We start from the raw sequence: 8,691 nt of genomic DNA on the forward strand, positions 1-8,691 counted from the left end.
CTTTAGGGAGACAAATTTGAGATCTGTTCTCCAGTTTTCTCACTTAGCTGTGCCCTGTGAGTAAACATTTTCTCTGCTGCAAACTTACCATCTCAGCATGTGTCTTGCTGCACATCAGGCAAATGAATCTAGTTCAGTAACATGATTAACAGAATCTATTCTTCACCCTACCTTCGCCATGTTCACTGAAACACTCACTTTTAAACCCTGACTCATCATGTAAGAGAGCCAAGTATCCTGAGTCCCTGATGTTTTAAGGGAAGTCCAAGCCACATGTATTGATACGTGCTCCAGTGAAGAGCCTGAGGTGAGATCTCAAGTCAAACAGCCAGTGTCAACTTGCAGTCATGTGAGTGAAGATACCTCCAGATGATTCTAGTCCTCTGCCTTCACATTACCCCTGCCAGCAGCTCTTCCCAACTGATGTCCTAGACACTGAAGGGTAGTAACAAGCCATCCCTGATGTGCCTGATCTTAAGTACTGACTCAAAACATCTGAGTCTAATAAAGCAGCTATTTTATTTCACTAAGTTTTCAGATGGGTTTGTCATAGCAATAGCAACAAAAATACATACTAATGGAAATGATCCAGTAGATGAAAAAATGGAGAATGCAAGAAAAAGAGAAAGAAACACAATGGTAAAGTCCTTGAAGGTAAAAGGGGATGGGTTCTTCTACCCAAACAGATGAAGTCTTACTTGGGACACTGAACAGCACATACATTGTAAAGTGGGGGAAAGGGCAGAGTATAGACGCAGATGCAGAACTGGAGGAGAGGGTCTCCTGATGGCAGATTGTGTTATTTAGGAAATAGAGGTAAGTACCAGAAGACACTCTTGTAAGATTTGTAAGTGGTTTCCTGACAAACATGAACGAGAGATGGGGAGAGAAGTGGGTAGAGGCAAAGGGCTGCTGTTTTTCTGTTACAAACATTTAAGCCATTTATCTCTTAAACTTAAATTTTTTAAAAACTCCCTCATTTTCTAAGTGAAGAAAACAAGACTCACTGATTATGTGATTTGCTCAAAGTCACACACCATATTAACAGCACTCAGTCTTTCATCTCGATTTCCAAAACAGTATATTTTCTCACATTATACTACCTTTTATATTATAAAAATATTACCTAGTGGAATTATATTTCATAATCAGAATTTATTAAACTAAAATAATTTAGTAATCAATAATGAATGCTCTATTCTCGAGGACTGATATCAACAAAGAAGGCAGAAGAATGTTCTTGGGAAGATAAAAATATGCATTCAAGCAAAACAAACAGCCCACGGACTATCTCTATCTCAGTCACCTCCAGGGTAGCTACATCATACAGGTTTCAAAAACAGATAACACTTCCTTTTACCCTTTCCAATTCTCTTAATCCGAGTACTCCTAAAATTTGCTACCTTCAGTATTCTAAGTTACCTATAAGAATTTCTCTTTCCTTTTAGCAATTAATACCCTTATCATTTTATTCAGATCTTACCAATACAACTGCATCAACAGTCATTTGTCTACCCTGACAGACCACTAAATATCTTAATGCTAACCACTTAATGTCCACTCATTCAAATAATACAAATGCAGGGCTAATGCCCATAATATGGGCGCCTATGTAGTACGATATGAGAGGACACAAATAAATGACAAACGCTCTTTCAAAAAATACCTTCTGGTCTTTATTATGTCTAAAATTCTCATCATTAGTCCCAGGGATGGAAAGCTTTGAAAAAAAGTCTCCGACAATCAATCAAAATCAAACTCAAAGGTTGTTATACTAGAGAGAACAAAATAATAGCAGTGGTTAATTATGGATGGGAAAACCATAAGCAATTTTCTTCTTTCTTCTGCTTTTCTAGGTTTTATATTAGGAAAAACACCAGTAAACATTTATAAGACCTTTTTCAATTCTGATTCTTCTCACTTTTTGGCAGTGATCAACCATGATCACCTTGATAGCCACTCCCACCTTCTCAGCCTTCCCCCTCACTTGCCTCTCATATTAACTGCTGTCCTTGTTGCCTTCGCCAATTCCTCTTCTTTCACTCACTCTCCAATTATGCACACTTTCCAAGGCTCAACCTCAGATCCCCTGCCTTTCTCTCTAAGCACAACAATTTCAGCCTTAAATTTCTTTACTAAGTTCTATTCACATTGTCCCACAGTCTGGTGATATGTTGTGTGTGTGTTAGTCGCTCAGTAGTGCCCTACTCTTTGTGACCCCATGCACTGCAATCCACCAGGTTCCTCTGTCCATGAGATTTTCCAGGCAAGGATACTGGAGTGGGTTGCCATTTCCTTCTCCAGGGGATCTTCCCAACCCAGGGATCAAACCCGGGTCTCCTGCACTGCAGGCAAACTCTTTACCGACTGAGCTACAAGGGAACTTGCTTATCTCACTGTCACCTCAAACTCAACAAATCCAAACTACAAGCCCAGATGTCTGTACCCCTTCAACTAGCTAATATTTCATACCTATTTCTGTCAGTACAGTCATTAATTAAACCCTTGTTCTTTTTTTTGTCACCAACTAAATGAGTAACTTTTGCCATATTTTTAAACCTTTCTAGGTTTCCTAATGCACATGTTCTCATATATCTTAAGAGTTTCAACACTCTAATTTCTTGTCACTGCGGATCAAAACTTCAGTCATTTCTGATTACTCCTCTCCTTCCCCCCACTACATCTTTCTTTCTTATCCAGTCCAGAACGAAGTCTTGTGTGACATCTGTCCAGTCTTATTTTTACTAAATTCAAATCCTCATTACCTCAGGCCTAGGTGATTTTCCTAGGTCTATGACTTCTCTTTCCAACTCATACTCTACCCAGCTCTGGTGCCACTGCAATTTTCTTAAAATACTTTTTTAAAGCAAGTTCTTTCTCATTGTGAAACCTTTAAAGCTTGCCTATTACCTATGAATCAAAGTACATTATTCTAACCCTGCACTTAAAGACATCTATCCATCTAATCCCAAACATTTTCACCTGGTTTCTTAGTACTCTCCCACAGAAACCTTCACTTCAGTCAACTTGTTATGTACTGTTCTCTGATCCTGTCCTGCTTACTTTGCCTTTACTTCCTATACAAGTTCCTTCCTCTTCTGTAAAATCAAATTCCGCCCAGTTTTGATTCTACCTCTTCTCTGGATCTTTGTCTGCTCACTTCAACTTTATATGGTATCAGAGATTTATAACTTTTATTATTTGCCTATCTCCCCTATTACATTACAAGTCCTCAAGGAAAAGAACCTGCTTTACATGTTTCTGCATCTCTTTTGGATATATGGCAAAGTACCTTTACGTTGTAGATATGAATAAATATTTGTCTGGTAATGGCCTAAAATTCCTTTTTAATACACAGCATTTCTTGAATGTTCCCCATGTACTCAGCATTGTGGGTTTGTATGTGTGTGGGTTTAATCTAAATCCTGTTTCTCAATGCATACACAATCAACTTGAAAAGATGTGGCTAACAGAGAAATAATTATCAAACAACCAAAATATGATATATAATTAAACTATGTGATGATATGCTAAGACTAAAAGAACTATAGAACTGTAAGAGAGGAAAAAACAATAATTAGTGAGAAACAGTTTCATGAATGAAGTGGAACTTTTAACTTAGTAGTAGTGGTAATAAATTGTTGTAATAATAGCTTATTATATTCAGAGCATTATATAATCATGACAATAGTTTATTGTTAAAGGAGTTTACTTTATGTCTGCAAGTCCTTAATGTGCCAGGCCCTATTCCTGAGGGCTTTTCATGTATCAACTCTCTTAATTCTCACTACAAGCTTACAGAAAAAGTAAAATTCTGTTTTCAGATGAGGAGACTGAGGCTCTGCTCAGTTATTCCACACCTAGTGACTCGTGCAGTAGGGTGTAGAACGGACTTACTGGAAGAAGGACGGAAAACGTGTGAAAGTTAAAAAACAGAATAAGCTTACCTGTTATTAGGAAGTATGAGACACAGTTGCAATACAAGAGCAGAGGATGCTTGCCAAAGGTCCTTAGACAAAACTCAATAAACAGGGCAGGGACTGATGACAGAATATTTTTAAAGCCAGGAAAAAGAAGTTCAACTTAATAGGTGGAATGTAGGAGGCCACTGAGGATTTGGGAGCAAGAGAGTGCCACAAAAAGGAGTATCAGAGTGGTATTTATAGAAGGAAGAGATGCTGGATTCAAAGGGGTTGATATGACTTCCAATATTCTAGGCTGACGATGAGTCCTGGGATTTAGGTAGTAAAAGTGGGAGAAGCAAAGGTATGGATGACAAAAGAAATATGAATAGGACATGGTGAATGGATTAGTATGTAAGATAAACGAAAGAGGCAGTTTAAAGAGTATGTCTAATTTAAAGCCTGTATGGACAACAGAGAGAAGGAAATTACAAAGGGGTATAAAAAGATGATTTTCATTTGGGGCAAAGTTAAGTTTAAGGAGATGGTCAAAAATACTAATAGAAAACCAGTACTGGAAAAGCCAGAAAGTAATCAGAATGACAAGCAATAGGATCAGTGTAAAATAAAGGAACTAGATAGTAGCTATAAAGATATTAAATAAGAGAGTAAACATAGGAAGCCGTGATCAGCTGGTACTAACTTTGTATCAATAATTGTACCAATAACTTTGGTGGGGAAGGGAATCAATTAGTGACCAACATTTAAAAATGCAGTTTTTCCATTAAATTTTTTTTTTTTTATCAGAAAGCCAACCAAAACCTAAGGCTACGGCTTCCAAACTTTCTCCATTTAGGGAATCCTTAGACTTAGTAATTTTTTCATAGCACCCCCAGACCAAAAGAAATACTTAAGTGGGGGTGGTTTCAAACCACGTAAGTATTAATGTCCTTATAATTTAGTGTTTGTTGGGCACTGTACAAATTCTCAAGCTTGGAATCAAATTTGACAACATCACATTCCAGTATTCTGTTTCATACAGTAGTTGCTTTTTATCAGATCAACCTTTAAAAATACAGCTTTGCGAAAACATGACATTGTAGAAAGGAATGTGTCAGTCTAATGTTGAAACTGTGAACTACCTCAAATTATCAGTTCAAACCTGAGTTCAATGGCACCCGGGGGCACCCCAGCACCCAGTTTGAGTAACTGGGAGCAAAGGAAGGGGCCTAAAAAGAAAAGAAAAAAAAAAAAAATGGGAGTGAGCAAAAGAAAATTCTTATTAGCGTGGTTAACCGCAAGAGGGCAGCACAACAGTAGGTAGAGGCAGCACAAATGCAGGGGGGCAGGGGGGTGAGAAGAGAGGATATGGGTCAAACCTTCCCATAAAAAGGCTCTAAGACCCCTTAACCAGTTCAAGATATAAAAGTCCTTTTTCTCCTTAGACTAAAAAGGAAGAAACACTGGTCACTGGCAGATCACCTTATGCAGTCATCCTGCCCTTCTCTAACATCCTTTCTTTGCCTACCCAGTCAAGAGAATAGCCATGACTTTCACAGTAGCCAAGCAATGTACTACTTTGCATGCATAACTTTATTCAATCTCCACAACAATCTTATAAGAAAGTGAGGCTCAAAGAGATTTTAAATAACACTATTAAAAGGGAGGAACACCAGAATTCAAACCCAATCTGACCCCAAAGTCAAGGTCCTTCCCTATTTGGTCTAAAAAGCATCTCATCTTTTAGCAACAGCTACTTGAAGTAGAGAAGAAAACCATGTTCCCTTCCTATACCTGAGACACCTGTCTCAAATCACTAGGAAAAACCAGCAAATGAAGCAAACTCTTCTTTAACGGGTTCCTAAAACATGCTAAATACTCCAAACGTAGGACACTCAGAGAAAGAAACAAGCATTGTATGCTTATCTAGTTAGCAAGTACTGTAGTTTTCCTGTACAGGTAAACACATGTTAAGGCAAATGCTGGACACATCCAGTTTGCAGATATGTTTTACATATTAAAAGATATGCGCACACAGGAGCAAGGGATTCTCATACCCAAAGTGGTAAAGGGGGGAGGGAAAGGGAGGAAAAAGGTTGATTATTCAACTTAATATCTGTTGGGTGTTACAGTAGAATACCTGCAGTAGCCCAACAAACCTATTATGAAACCAAAACCAATCGTCATCACTTATTCCCACTTGCAGTTTCCTCCTCCACATTTCTCCTCCCCCTATGACATACTCAGCTGCCTCTGTCCTTTCATTCAGAGAAAAAGGAGTTCCTCCGGACAGATTAATAACCACCGGAAAGCAAAATGGGTAAATTCAACCGACAAAGTAAACTTAAGCAGATAAAACTGTCCAGGAAGCATTCTATGCGGTAGCAGAAACCCCAGCAAGAGCAGCTAACGTGTCCTCTCAATAAGTATCTCTTATTACTTGAAAATGTTCCTCCCTCAAAGATTAAGAATCTTTGGTTGCTTGAGGAGAAAGGGTATTGGATGACGTTTTTCTCTGCAAAGAAAAACAATGTACAATCAGCAGAGAAACAAATAACAAATATTGTTTCTTAAAGAACAATAAAGCCCAAAATTACCCTCCCAGGGCAACATTCAAAGTTCAGCACTGCCATTTTCAAAGAAGTAAGCAACAATAAGCCCTGCCTGTCGACACACGCTTCCAACCTTCCTACGCACGGACTCACACCTCAAGACACCCTCGTCTTCACTGCAGAGAAAAAGGACTGCAGTCAGGATCGCTCACCCACCTTCGGGGAAAGGGGCTGGAAGGGCCTCTTCTGCAGAAGAGAAACAGATCACATCTTGTTGCCTTGCCTGCTTCCGAAACCTAAAAAAAAAAAAAGCGGCAGTTACTACCGCAGAAATCCAGGGGAAATAGATGCTCTTTTCTAGGCTGTTCAGATGTCTAGAAAATTTTAAAGAGAGATAAGTAAAGGGGAGTAGTATCAGGCACATAAGGATGCAAATATCAACAGCAAGACACTCCGTCCGAGGTTTCCTTCTAAAAGGGAGGATTTTCTTGCCGAGTTTACTGACACTAGCAGGGGGGAAGGGAAGATCGGGGTGGAGAGGAGGAGAGAGACCACTGCTGCCCTCCACCTGGAGCCCAGGCAGCAATAACACTCACCCGCCGCACGGATGTGGCGACGAGGACGCGCCCCCAAGCCCGAGGGGACTGCTCTTACCCGGTGCCTCCGGCTGGCCACACTCTGCGAAGCCCCTGGAACAGGCAAAGGTCCGAGTGTCCGCCAGGCTGAGACCTCGCGGGCCCTCCCGTGCGGGTTCGGCCCTCACTCACATCCCTCGGCGGCGAAGATCTGGCCTTTCCCTGCGCTGCAATAGGAGCCCTCCGCGCCGACGCTCTGCCACCAAGTCCGGACCCAGGGGCCGAGGGCCCGAGGCGGCGGCGCGCACTGTGGAGCGAGCAGGACGCGGGCCCAGCCTGTCAGCGCTCAGGAAGGCCGTTAGCGTCGGCCGCTGCGGCCCGCTCCTGCTCCTCTTCCTCTCTCCTTCCTGCAACCCACACCACTCCCACTTTGGGCAACCGGGAAGCCCGTCACAGTCGTCGTCTCCACCCTCTCCGGAGTCACACCGTCTTCTCAGCGCCGCGGGCGACACTGGCTGGGACGTCCTATTTACGTCCGACTCAGCCTCCCAGTTGGCCTCCGGTCTGGCGTCTGGCTCACTGCAGAGACCGCCTCGGTGCGGGGCCGGCGCCTGGCGCGCACCCCCGGACTGCGCGTGCGCCGCTCCACCCAGGCTGCGCTTTCACCGACGCGCGCCGGGGGCGGCCGACGACTGGCTACACACAACCTGGGCTTCTCGGGAAACAAACTGGCGTGCGCGGAGATTCCCGCGGTGGGCCCTGGGCGTGAGCGGGCGGGGAGCTTGAGCTGGGCCGGGCCCTCCGCAGATGGGCGTGTGCGTGGCCGCCGCCCGCCGTGGAGGCGGCTGGGAGTGAGTCAGCCTGGCCGTGAAGGGGCTCCCCTGCGCACAACCTGGCACCGCAGAAGAGACTTAGCCTGGTCGCTAGGCCGAGGGAAGTCGCGCCGAGCGTTCGGTGCAGCGCGTTCCTAACTCACCGTTTCGTGCCAGCGCAGTTCTGGGACTCTGATTCCAATCAGTCACTTCTGCTGGAAAGAAATGAGGGTGGGATGAGGTGCCCAGATGCCTGCGGACTGGCGGCAGTGCCAGGCAAACGAGAAACAATTTCCACCATCCCGAAGAGCCTCATTCATTGGGTCAACAAATATTTACTGAGCACCTACTGTTTGCCATTCTTGGTAGGACCCCAAAGATGCTATGTGAACACAACCCACATACCCCTTGCCCTACTGGAGCTTGTATTCTGATAAGGCGACAAAAATAAATAAATAAATAGCCTTACATTTATAATGTGCCAGAGTATAATTGCCACTAGGAAAAGTAAAGGAGCAGGAAGTGGGGAGGCAGTGTGCTATTTCAGTTAGAATGGCCAGGAAAGACCTCCCAGAGTAACATTTGAGTGGAGATCTGAAGGAGAATGAGCCAGTCCTGTGGCTATCTGTAAAGACAGTTTCATGCAGAAACACTAGCAAAGGCAAAGACCCTAAGAAGGGAATGTGCTTGGCAAGTTCAAAGACCAGAAAAGAGGTCAGTGTGGCTGAAGAACAGTAAAGGAAGGGACAACGGTAAGAGGTGAGGCCAAAGAAGGAGCCTGTAATCCAGCTATGTCGGGCCTTCTGTCAATCTGAAAGGCATATGTCATTAGCCTTCTGTCAATCTGAAA

The 8,691-nt window shown here is 43.1% G+C and overlaps 1 protein-coding gene across 2 annotated transcripts in view; it reads right to left on the reverse strand.

Moving 5' to 3' along the window:
- LOC120860228 (tyrosine-protein kinase JAK2-like) overlaps positions 1–7,743 on the reverse strand; it is a 119,062-nt gene extending 111,319 nt beyond the window's left edge. For both annotated transcript variants that reach the window (XM_040236013.1, XM_040236012.1), the window contains exons 1-2: positions 7,109–7,743; positions 6,671–6,750 (exon numbers count right to left, since the gene is read on the reverse strand). The gene's annotated coding sequence lies outside the window, so the exon portion shown is untranslated. The remainder of the gene's footprint in view (positions 1–6,670; positions 6,751–7,108) is intronic.
- Between the last annotated feature and the right edge of the window lie 948 nt (positions 7,744–8,691).

Source organism: Oryx dammah, unplaced genomic scaffold (genome assembly GCF_014754425.2).
Source record: "Oryx dammah isolate SB20612 unplaced genomic scaffold, SCBI_Odam_1.1 HiC_scaffold_11050, whole genome shotgun sequence".
Lineage (NCBI taxonomy): Eukaryota > Metazoa > Chordata > Mammalia > Artiodactyla > Bovidae > Oryx > Oryx dammah.